We start from the raw sequence: 9442 nt of genomic DNA on the forward strand, positions 1-9442 counted from the left end.
ATTTTTATTCTTTTATTATTTCTCTATTAATCTGAGTAAACTATTACGCCATAAATAAATAATATATATTAAATATTATTCTTGGAAATTTTGGGATGTTACATTATTAGACCGAAAAACTTTTTTATGTAAGTTTGCCATGTCATTGCTATGAGTATTAATTCTAGTGGCGAATATGTTTTCGGCTTTTTTATATTCATCGTTCTGACTTTCAATGCCTAAGTTTTCATCAATTAATGCGCATTGTGAGCTCTATAACTCTCTACTTGATCTATACAAGCTTGAGAACATAGTTTGTGTACCTCGGGAATGTTATAGGATGCTTGGTTTCCCTCTGAAGCAGAACTTGAAGAAGCTTGTTGTTCATTCACAAAGGTCATCCCAGTAAAGGTTAGCGGGTTTATCAGCTCACAGAATTGATCGCTCTCCCAATCTGGCTTTGTTGTTGCAGCAGACTAGGGTGATGAATGCCCTTGAGTTTGAGCTTGAGCCAATAGTTTCCTTTTGTTGAGTTGCTTTGACTAATTCAAGGAAATCGTTGACTGAAAGATTTGTTCTGATCTACTAGCCTCTTGTCACTCCTTTTCATTCCCTCATTTTCAGAAAATTTTGTGATCTTGATATCATTGGAAGGCTTGGTTGAGTTTGTGCACTCTCTTGCATAGTGCCCAGTATCATTGCAGTTATAGCATCAAATCTTATCTTTATCAAACCCAGTCCCTTTTCCGTCAGAGTCTCTGAAGTTGTTTTTCCCATATTTTCTTATGAAGTTTGATGCACGATGAAAAGCCAAGGCCATCTAGTACTTGATGTCCATCTTTTTGAGATCTTTCTTGTTGATTTCAGGAATGTCTCTTTGTTAGATTTCGGGAAGGTCCTAAGAACGGATCAAACAACAAATTTCTTGAATCAATCTCACTTACTAGTGAGCGGATGTCACTAGTAAGCAACCGAGATCTTGGATCTTGTTGGTGTAGATTATTACCCGAAACAGAAAAGAAAGAGATAAGGGAGAGAGTTGGTGAAAGGATAAGGTTGGAGTTTTTCAAAAAGTTGTGTTAGTATGTGCATGCTTCACCTTTTATAGGTGAAGCAATGCTATGCTTATTTCTATTATTCATGGCTCAATGGGCTCAACATTACATAGCCTCGGGCTCAAAAATACAATAAACAAACCGACAATCTAACTTGATACATCAAATTGAATAAACAAATACAAAAGACAAAATAACAAAATTGGGGCCTACAATAACTCATACCACCACCACGTCAATCTTGATTCCATACCTAGAACGATTGTCAATGTTGGCATATTACTAACATTATGTTATTTACATTTATTAAAACATGCCCAATTTAGTTTTAAATGAACACTTCATGAACATAAATGAATGTAAATGAACATAATTGAACAAAGCTAAATAAATATATATGAACAAACGTAAATGAACACAAACAAACATTAACGAATATAAATAAACGCAATTAAATGAACATAAACGAACAAATATAAAAACATTAAGTATATGATTTGTTTAATGTTCCATCCAAAAATGAGGTTAAACAACCATAACCAAACATAAATGGATCAAAATACATTCAAGTATAATATTACAAACTTACTTATACTAAATTAAATAATAATACAAAAAATATATATATTCATAGTATTAGAAACGACAAATGTAAAAAAAATAATTTATACGGGGGCTAAAAGCTAATATAATAAATATTTGTATTTATAAAATTACATAAAAATTTATCGAAGGGTTAATAAATTACATGAAAATTGTTAAAATAAATTTTACACAAAATTGTAATAATTTTAATATTAATTTTTCCAACCTACACGGGTCCCTTGTCAAATTTAAAAACGTTACCTTTTTTTGGTTGAAAAGTCAAATTAGGCATCTTCTCTCCAGCTACGTTTTTTATATAAACTAAATGTCAATTATTGAAACTTTGTTATTGTTTATTACGCGTCATGGATTAAATATATGGTTTATTAGATATATAAAAGGACATTTTAAAAGGACAAATTATTGAAGGGACAAATTGTTGTTCTTTATTATTTGTATTTTGTTATACCAAGTAATGTTAGTCGTTAGTTGCGGCGGAGCTGGGTAAAATTTATTAAATTTTCGAAGGCTATCGCATGATGCAGTGTGTAAGTTGGAAATTGATTAATATCAGCTCAATTTGTTATAGTAAAAGTTTTATTACTAAAGTTGATGGGTCAATTGAATAATTTTTTTAGTAACCAAAATTCACAATGGGCTAATTTTATAAATTTATATAAGATGTAGTGTGAAATTAAAAACTTAAAAGCACGTACATATAGATGGTATCATATGTTTTATAAACTGTACGATGGCTGAATAGTACATCTTTTTGAGAATGAAGATTGTTCATAATTATTAGTTGTTAATTTATTACGCTTCATATATTATTCATAGATTAAGTATATGGTTTTATTAGATATATAAAAAAGAGATTTTAATTTTTTTTTCAGTTGATCTGTTTAGCTGTATACAAATAAAGATATAAGTTAGCATGTTTTAATACTAAAAAAACATAAAGTGTTAGTATTTGTCAGTTGATCTGTTTAGCTGTATACGATTGTTAATCGTAAAATATAAAATCAAGTAAAAATTTGTCATACACAGAATATTAATGACACCAAATTTATTATGATCAATTAGTTTCAAATTTTAAAGATTATAAGGATGACTAAATCATCAAAGTTCAAGTAATCTGGTTTTTTGAATAATCATGTTTTTGGGATAAACATGAGTAGATGATTTCAAATGACAGTATATTAATTGATTAAAATGTATAATATTTTATGTGTGTGTATAATTTTTTTTGTTAGTTTCATGTGTATTATCATTTAGCTAGGGTTGGTATGTACTTGAAGAATTTTATTTGTCACACAGACAACTAACGTGACTATATCAAGAGTTATAAGCATACATACATGTTACCTTATCAGAAGTTACAAGCATGCATGGACTAAAAAATGATTTGTGATAAAATAATGTATACCGACCAATACAATTACAAATTTAGTGTACAAGGAAGGTTTTACTTATTTATAACATATTTGTGTAATTTTAGTTATGTAGTTTATGTAATTTAAATATAAATTGTAACTGTATAAAAAATATGATCATTTTGATAACTATATTTCACTTAATGGTTAAAATATAAAACTTTCATCAATTACCTGTGTAATACATGGGCCTCAAACTAGTGTAATATATATGGTTTAGGGAGAAAAAATATGTAATTAATTTTTAAAAGTCGGATAAATATGTAATAAGGAAACTTAACAGAAAATATATGTAAATGCCTCCTAACTAAATATATGCTAATTGATTGAATATAAATTATTAATTTTATAGTGACCCAGAAAGTCAATAAAATACTACTACAATCATCAATGTCGTCACCTTTTAATTAAAAGATACTCTCTTATCTATATGTTTCTTTTATATTTTTGTTTCTTTTAAATCATCATAAATTTAGTTTATCTTAATTGGCAACTTGGTAATTTAATTAGTGCCCCTGCCCACTACCGAGTGGTCAGTTTTAACTTTTAATGCCTTTCTTCATGAATATAATGCTTTCACTTTAACACCTTTAAACACCTAAAGTCAAGCAAAAAAGCAATTAACTAAGACAAAATTTGTAAGTTAAATCATAAGTACGAATAAAATATATTAAAAGTACGAAATTGGTGAATGATCATCAAGCGTAACCAATAACTTCCAAGGTGGGTTAGGTATACCCTCAACAATCATCACACGTAATTAGGTATGTCAATGAAACCTGAATTTGGTGAGAACTCGAGACCTGAAAATTCGTGACGGGTATTACCCAATTTATTAGGGTGTGAGACGGGTTTTGGATGACTTTTGAAATATTTCATGGGTTTGGGACGACTATGGGATTTGAATGTGCTTGATTTCCCAACACGATTACCCACTAACATAGGCCCATTTATCCGATTATATACGCAAGTAACACAACATACATTTCTTTTTCTATTTATTTATTTATTTATTTATATTAAATATACATATTTATTTCATTAGAAATTATCATAAGATTATAAAAGCAATATCCAGCCATCTCTTATGACTTTAGTTTTTACTAGTTTGATACGGTTTTTTTTAGGATTTTATTTTTTAGTTGTTTTGCTGTTTTATATTTTTAATGATTTATTTTATTTTTTTGACCTTGTTATGATTTGATTTAATACGTATATATAAGTTTGTTACGTCTATTTTACTTTTTAACATTTGGGCTCTTTCAATCAAGATGTGTAAATGAACACGAACATGTTGACTTTTTAAATGAACAAACATGAAAACGAATATTTGTTTTATGAAAAATGGGCGGTTGATGTAGGCGACGATGGTGGTTGATGCATGAGAGGGAGGTTGACGATGGTGGGTGGTAATCGGAAGTAAATCGTTGATAGAGATGATAGATCGGCGACTGAGAACATGTAGAGGATATAAATCATATTAGGGTTTAATGATGAAAGAGTTTCACAAATAATGAGAGTCTATAACCCGTGTAAGGGTTATCCGGGTTTGGTGAGACCCATGACCCGCGAAAATTATTTTCTGATGATTAAGAGGTTATTTCACAAATAAATGAGACGTTATAACCCGTTTAAGGGCTATCCGGGTTAATTTGGTGAGATTCTTGACACGCAAAAATTATTGTTTGATTATGATAGTGTTTCACAAATAAATGAGATGTTATAACCCATTTAAGGACTATCTGGTTTTGGTGATACCCATACTCGCGAATTTGGGTCAAACGCGTGAGAAACCTCAAATCACGAATCAAGCAATCTGATAAATAACGTTTATTATTGTTATTGTTTATTACGTTTATTACGCGTGAGACGTCCTTATTGTTATTGTTTGGGTCAAACGCGTGAGACGTCCTTATTGTTATTGTTTATTACGTTTATTACGTGCTGTTTGTTTTTGCAGACATAAACTGTCTGCAAGCTGATTTCATCTGTTTTCATGTCTGCAACTGAAGATGTGGTCTGAAGATCTGCAAGCTGAAAATATAAGACTGTTTGTTTTTATAAGCTGATACTGTCTGCATAACTGTCAAACTTATCTCACAAGATAGAAGTCATTTATTCAAGTTACATAGAAAATATAATAATAAAATTGTGGCGGCGGACGGTGGGTAGTGGCGATGGATGGTGGTGGTGGACAGTGGGTGGTGGTGGTGATGAACGGTTGTGGTGGGTGGTGGACGGTGGTGATTGGTGGTGGCTGTGATGGATGGTGGTGGTGGTGGTGGTGGCGGACGACGGGTAGTGGTGGTGGATGCTGGTAGTGGCGGCGGGCGGTGGGTAGTGGCGGTGGATGGTGGTGGACGGTGGCAGTGGGGGATGGTGGTGGTGGCGTACGGTGGGTGGTGGTGGCGGACGGTGGTGGGAGGAGTGGATGAGAGGGTGGCTTCAAAGGGATAAGAGTATGATTTTTTTGCGAAGATGTTTTAAGCAAGATTTCTTTGCTTTTCTTTTAAGAAGAAAGAAGATAACTTAAGATCTGTTTTAAGAAAAAAAACAAACAGTCTTCAAGGGTAATGTCTGCGCGCGTGCAGACACTAGCTCCCTTGAAGATGTTTGAAGAAAAAACAAACACCCCCTAAATGTCAATTATTGAAACTTTGTTATTGTTTATTACGCGTCATGGATTAAATATATGGTTTATTAGATATATAAAAGGACATTTTAAAAGGACAAATTATTGAAGGGACAAATTGTTGTTCTTTATTATTTGTGTTTTGTTATACCAAGTAATGTTAGTCGTTAGTTGCGGCGGAGCTGGTTAAAATTTATTAAATTTTCGAAGGCTATCGCATGATGCAGTGTGTAAGTTGGAAATTGATTAATATCAGCTCAATTTGTTATAGTAAAAGTTTTATTACTAAAGTTGATGGGTCAATTGAATAATATTTTTAATAACCAGAATTCACAATGGGCTAATTTTATAAATTTATATAAGATGTAGTGTGAAATAAAAAACTTAAAAGCACGTACATATAGATGGTATCATATGTTTTATAAACTGTACGATGGCTGAATAGTACATCTTTTTGAGAATGAAGATTGTTCATAATTATTAGTTGTTAGTTTATTACGCTTCATATATTATTCATAGATTAAGTATATGGTTTTATTAGATATATAAAAAAGAGATTTTAATTTTTTTTTCAGTTGATCTGTTTAGCTGTATACAAATAAAGATATAAGTTTAGCATGTTTTAATACTAAAAAAACATAAAGTGTTAGTATTTCAGATGGTCGTCCAAAAAATAAAAATAAAAACACTAAACTGTTTTATGTAACACTTTTTTCCATTGAAATTCCCAAACATAACGTTAAAGGCAACTCTTCCGTTTCAATAGTTATTTTATGTATTCTCTAATTCAATTAAACTCATACTATTAGGTTATGTGTAATGAAGGGGCTACAAAATGAGGCGAATTGCATCATGTGAATTCTGTCATTTGTTTAATAATTTTTAAAATATAAACTTTTAGAATATACCAAATATACCATTGAGACATGTTTACTTTTATCTATGTGTTGACATAAGTTTTACATAAAAACCAAGTCGGGTCAAATTTTTATTGAATGTTTTCGTTAAAATTTTAACCGGGCTCAGTTTTGAATAACATTTACGTCGACACGTAGATAAAAATAAGGACGTCTCGACGGTATATTTGATATTTTGTAAAGATTTATACATTAAAAGCTATATATTAAAGGAAAACAAATTATGAGTTAACTTAAATAAATTTATATTATCCTAAAAAAATAGAATCTAGGCATCAATTGGTGCCGACGGAATTAAGTTGAAATTGGTCGAAGGAGACGGAATAGAGTTCGAAGTTGGTCGGAGTCGTCACGTGTCGTCTAAACATTGCATACACAAACTCTTTAGTGTCAACGAATTTGGTTCAAAACTTGTCTGAGCCAACGAATTTTTGTTAAATTAAGTATTCTTTAATTTAAGATGCCGGAGCCATTTTAAAAATTTTTCTTCTTATTTAATCTCTTCAAACTCAACCCCACCAAATAAATTAGAAAGCACGACATCTTAGCCGGCGGCCACGGGGATCCAAGCATCGTCTCTTCCGATCCAAAAATAAATCAGGAATCTTATCCTTTTTTACCAAATAAGTTTTTACGGTTTGCTTGCAGTCAGAAAAGACAACCACGTCTTACTGTTTGATTGCAACAATTTCATTAAAATCTCATAAAGATTTGTTCTAATTTGATCCTTGAATTATACATTCAATGGCATCTACTTCAACTTCATCCATTCAAAAGAGCTTCAAGTATGATGTACTTTTGAGTTTCTGGGGAGAAGACACGAACTTTGTTGAAAATCTCTATGATGCTCTCGAGAAGAGCAACATCTCTACTTACAAGGGTTATAGTCGAATCCAGAAACGGAGAAACAGCAGTTATGAAAGAGCCATTGAAGAGTCGAGATTTCACATCATTGTTTTATCCAAGAACCATGCATCTTCATCGTGGTGCTTAAACGAGATCGCGGAAATTATGGAGTGCCAGAAGACTACCGATCAGACTGTTTTCCCAGTCTTCTATGACGTGGAACCCGTAGAAGTCCGCAACCAAAGTGGGGCGTTTGGAGAAGCCTTTGTCAAACATGAAAACGAAGAGGCTGCCGGAAGATGGAGAGATGCTCTGAGAAAAGCAGCCGGTCTTGCTGGGTGGGAGTGGAAGACCACTGTTAATGGGTAATCCCTTCATATTATATATATGGGCAAATGCCATTAAAAACCAACATACTTTCTGCTTTTTTCTCACAAAAGTCTCTCAACAATTTTTTGCACGTTAAAGTCCCTACACATGTTAAATTTGAACAAAGAAGTGACGTAACTTTTAAAAACAAATGAAATTGATTTTTTTCCTTATGTATTTTGATTTTTCCTCAAGTGTGTGATATAACTTCTTCCAACGCTATAGTTAACATTATACACGTATATAATTACAAAGAATTGAACAACTCCGCCTAATTTTCTGATCCATCTAGCAAAATTTTTGAGGGACTTTTGTGCGAAAAAACAGAAAGTATGTTGGTTTTTATGGTATTTTCCCTATATATATATATACACACTATGTTTCTGTATTATATGGATGTCCTCTAATGTTTCTCAAATATGAGTCACGTTGGATGATTGAACATGAAAAATGAGTATATATGATTGTATGTTACAAATAACTAATTTCATGTGGGTTTTTGAGTAATTAAAATGAATATTTTAAACACACAGGCGTGAAGAAGCTCAATTCATCCACGAAATTGTTAAAGGCATTTTTCTACAACCACATTTTATCAATAGGAGTGTTGGTCAGGACTTAGTAGGCATGGAGATCCGGGTAAAGGATGTAGTTTTATCTTTAGGAACTCATTCCAAAGACGTTCGCATGATAGGGATTATTGGGATGGGTGGTGGTGGGAAGACCACTTTGGCGAGAGCTGTTTTTGATCTAATATCCGTTTGGTTTGAAGCTAAATACTTTGTTGAGAATGTCAGAGAAGTCTCAAATAGATCTGGCTTGCTGGGATTGCAAAAACAGATCCTTAAAGATGAGTTAACAAGTGTTTACGAGGGGAAAAGTCTGATCAGAAAGATGATGCATAGTCGAAAGGCTCTTGTTGTTCTAGATGATGTAGATGATATACACCAGCTTGACTCGTTAGCTGGTGATCATACTTGGTTTAAGCCAGGAAGTAGAATCATCATCACAACAAGAGATAAGCAGTTGCTGGTAGCACACAGAGTGAACGTCATTCATGAAGTCAATCTGTTATCAAATCAGGAAGCAATGTGCCTCGTCAGTAGGTATGCATTTGGGAGAGAGATTCCATTTGAAGGGTATGAACTGCTAACAAGAGAAGTTGTATCTTACGCTGCTGGTCTTCCCTTAACTATTAAAGATTTGGGTTCACATCTTTATGGTAGAACTATGGATGAATGGGTAGATGCATTAGCAAGACTCAAAACCTTTCCGATGTCTCAAACTTTTAAAAAATTGCAACTGAGCTTTGATTATCTAAATGATGAGGTGAAAGAAATGTTTTTAGATGTAGTAAGCAGACTGAAAGGTGAAAAGAAGAACAAAGCAATAAGAATGCTAGAAATTGAAGGATTTCATGCTACAATAGGCATAAGAGTTTTGGAGCAGAGATCTTTGATAACCATATCTGATGATGACAGGTTGCAGATGCATGACCTTATAGAAGGAATGGGCAGGGAAATTGTTCGTCGTATGCATCCTGAGGATCCTGGCAGACATAATCGGTTATGGATTAAAGAGGAAATTGAAGATGTATTTCTTAATGATTTGGTACAGTTGAATTAA

At 32.5% G+C, this 9442-nt stretch overlaps 1 pseudogene; it reads left to right on the forward strand.

Annotated features, from left to right (window-relative positions):
• The first annotated feature begins 7345 nt into the window (after positions 1–7345).
• LOC143568666 (disease resistance protein RPV1 pseudogene) lies at positions 7346–9442 on the forward strand (annotated as a pseudogene).

The sequence above is a fragment of the Bidens hawaiensis genome, unplaced genomic scaffold (assembly GCF_021521415.1).
Source record: "Bidens hawaiensis isolate Kalapana, Puna unplaced genomic scaffold, B.hawaiensis_p1.1 tig00024041_1, whole genome shotgun sequence".
Taxonomy (NCBI): domain Eukaryota; kingdom Viridiplantae; phylum Streptophyta; class Magnoliopsida; order Asterales; family Asteraceae; genus Bidens; species Bidens hawaiensis.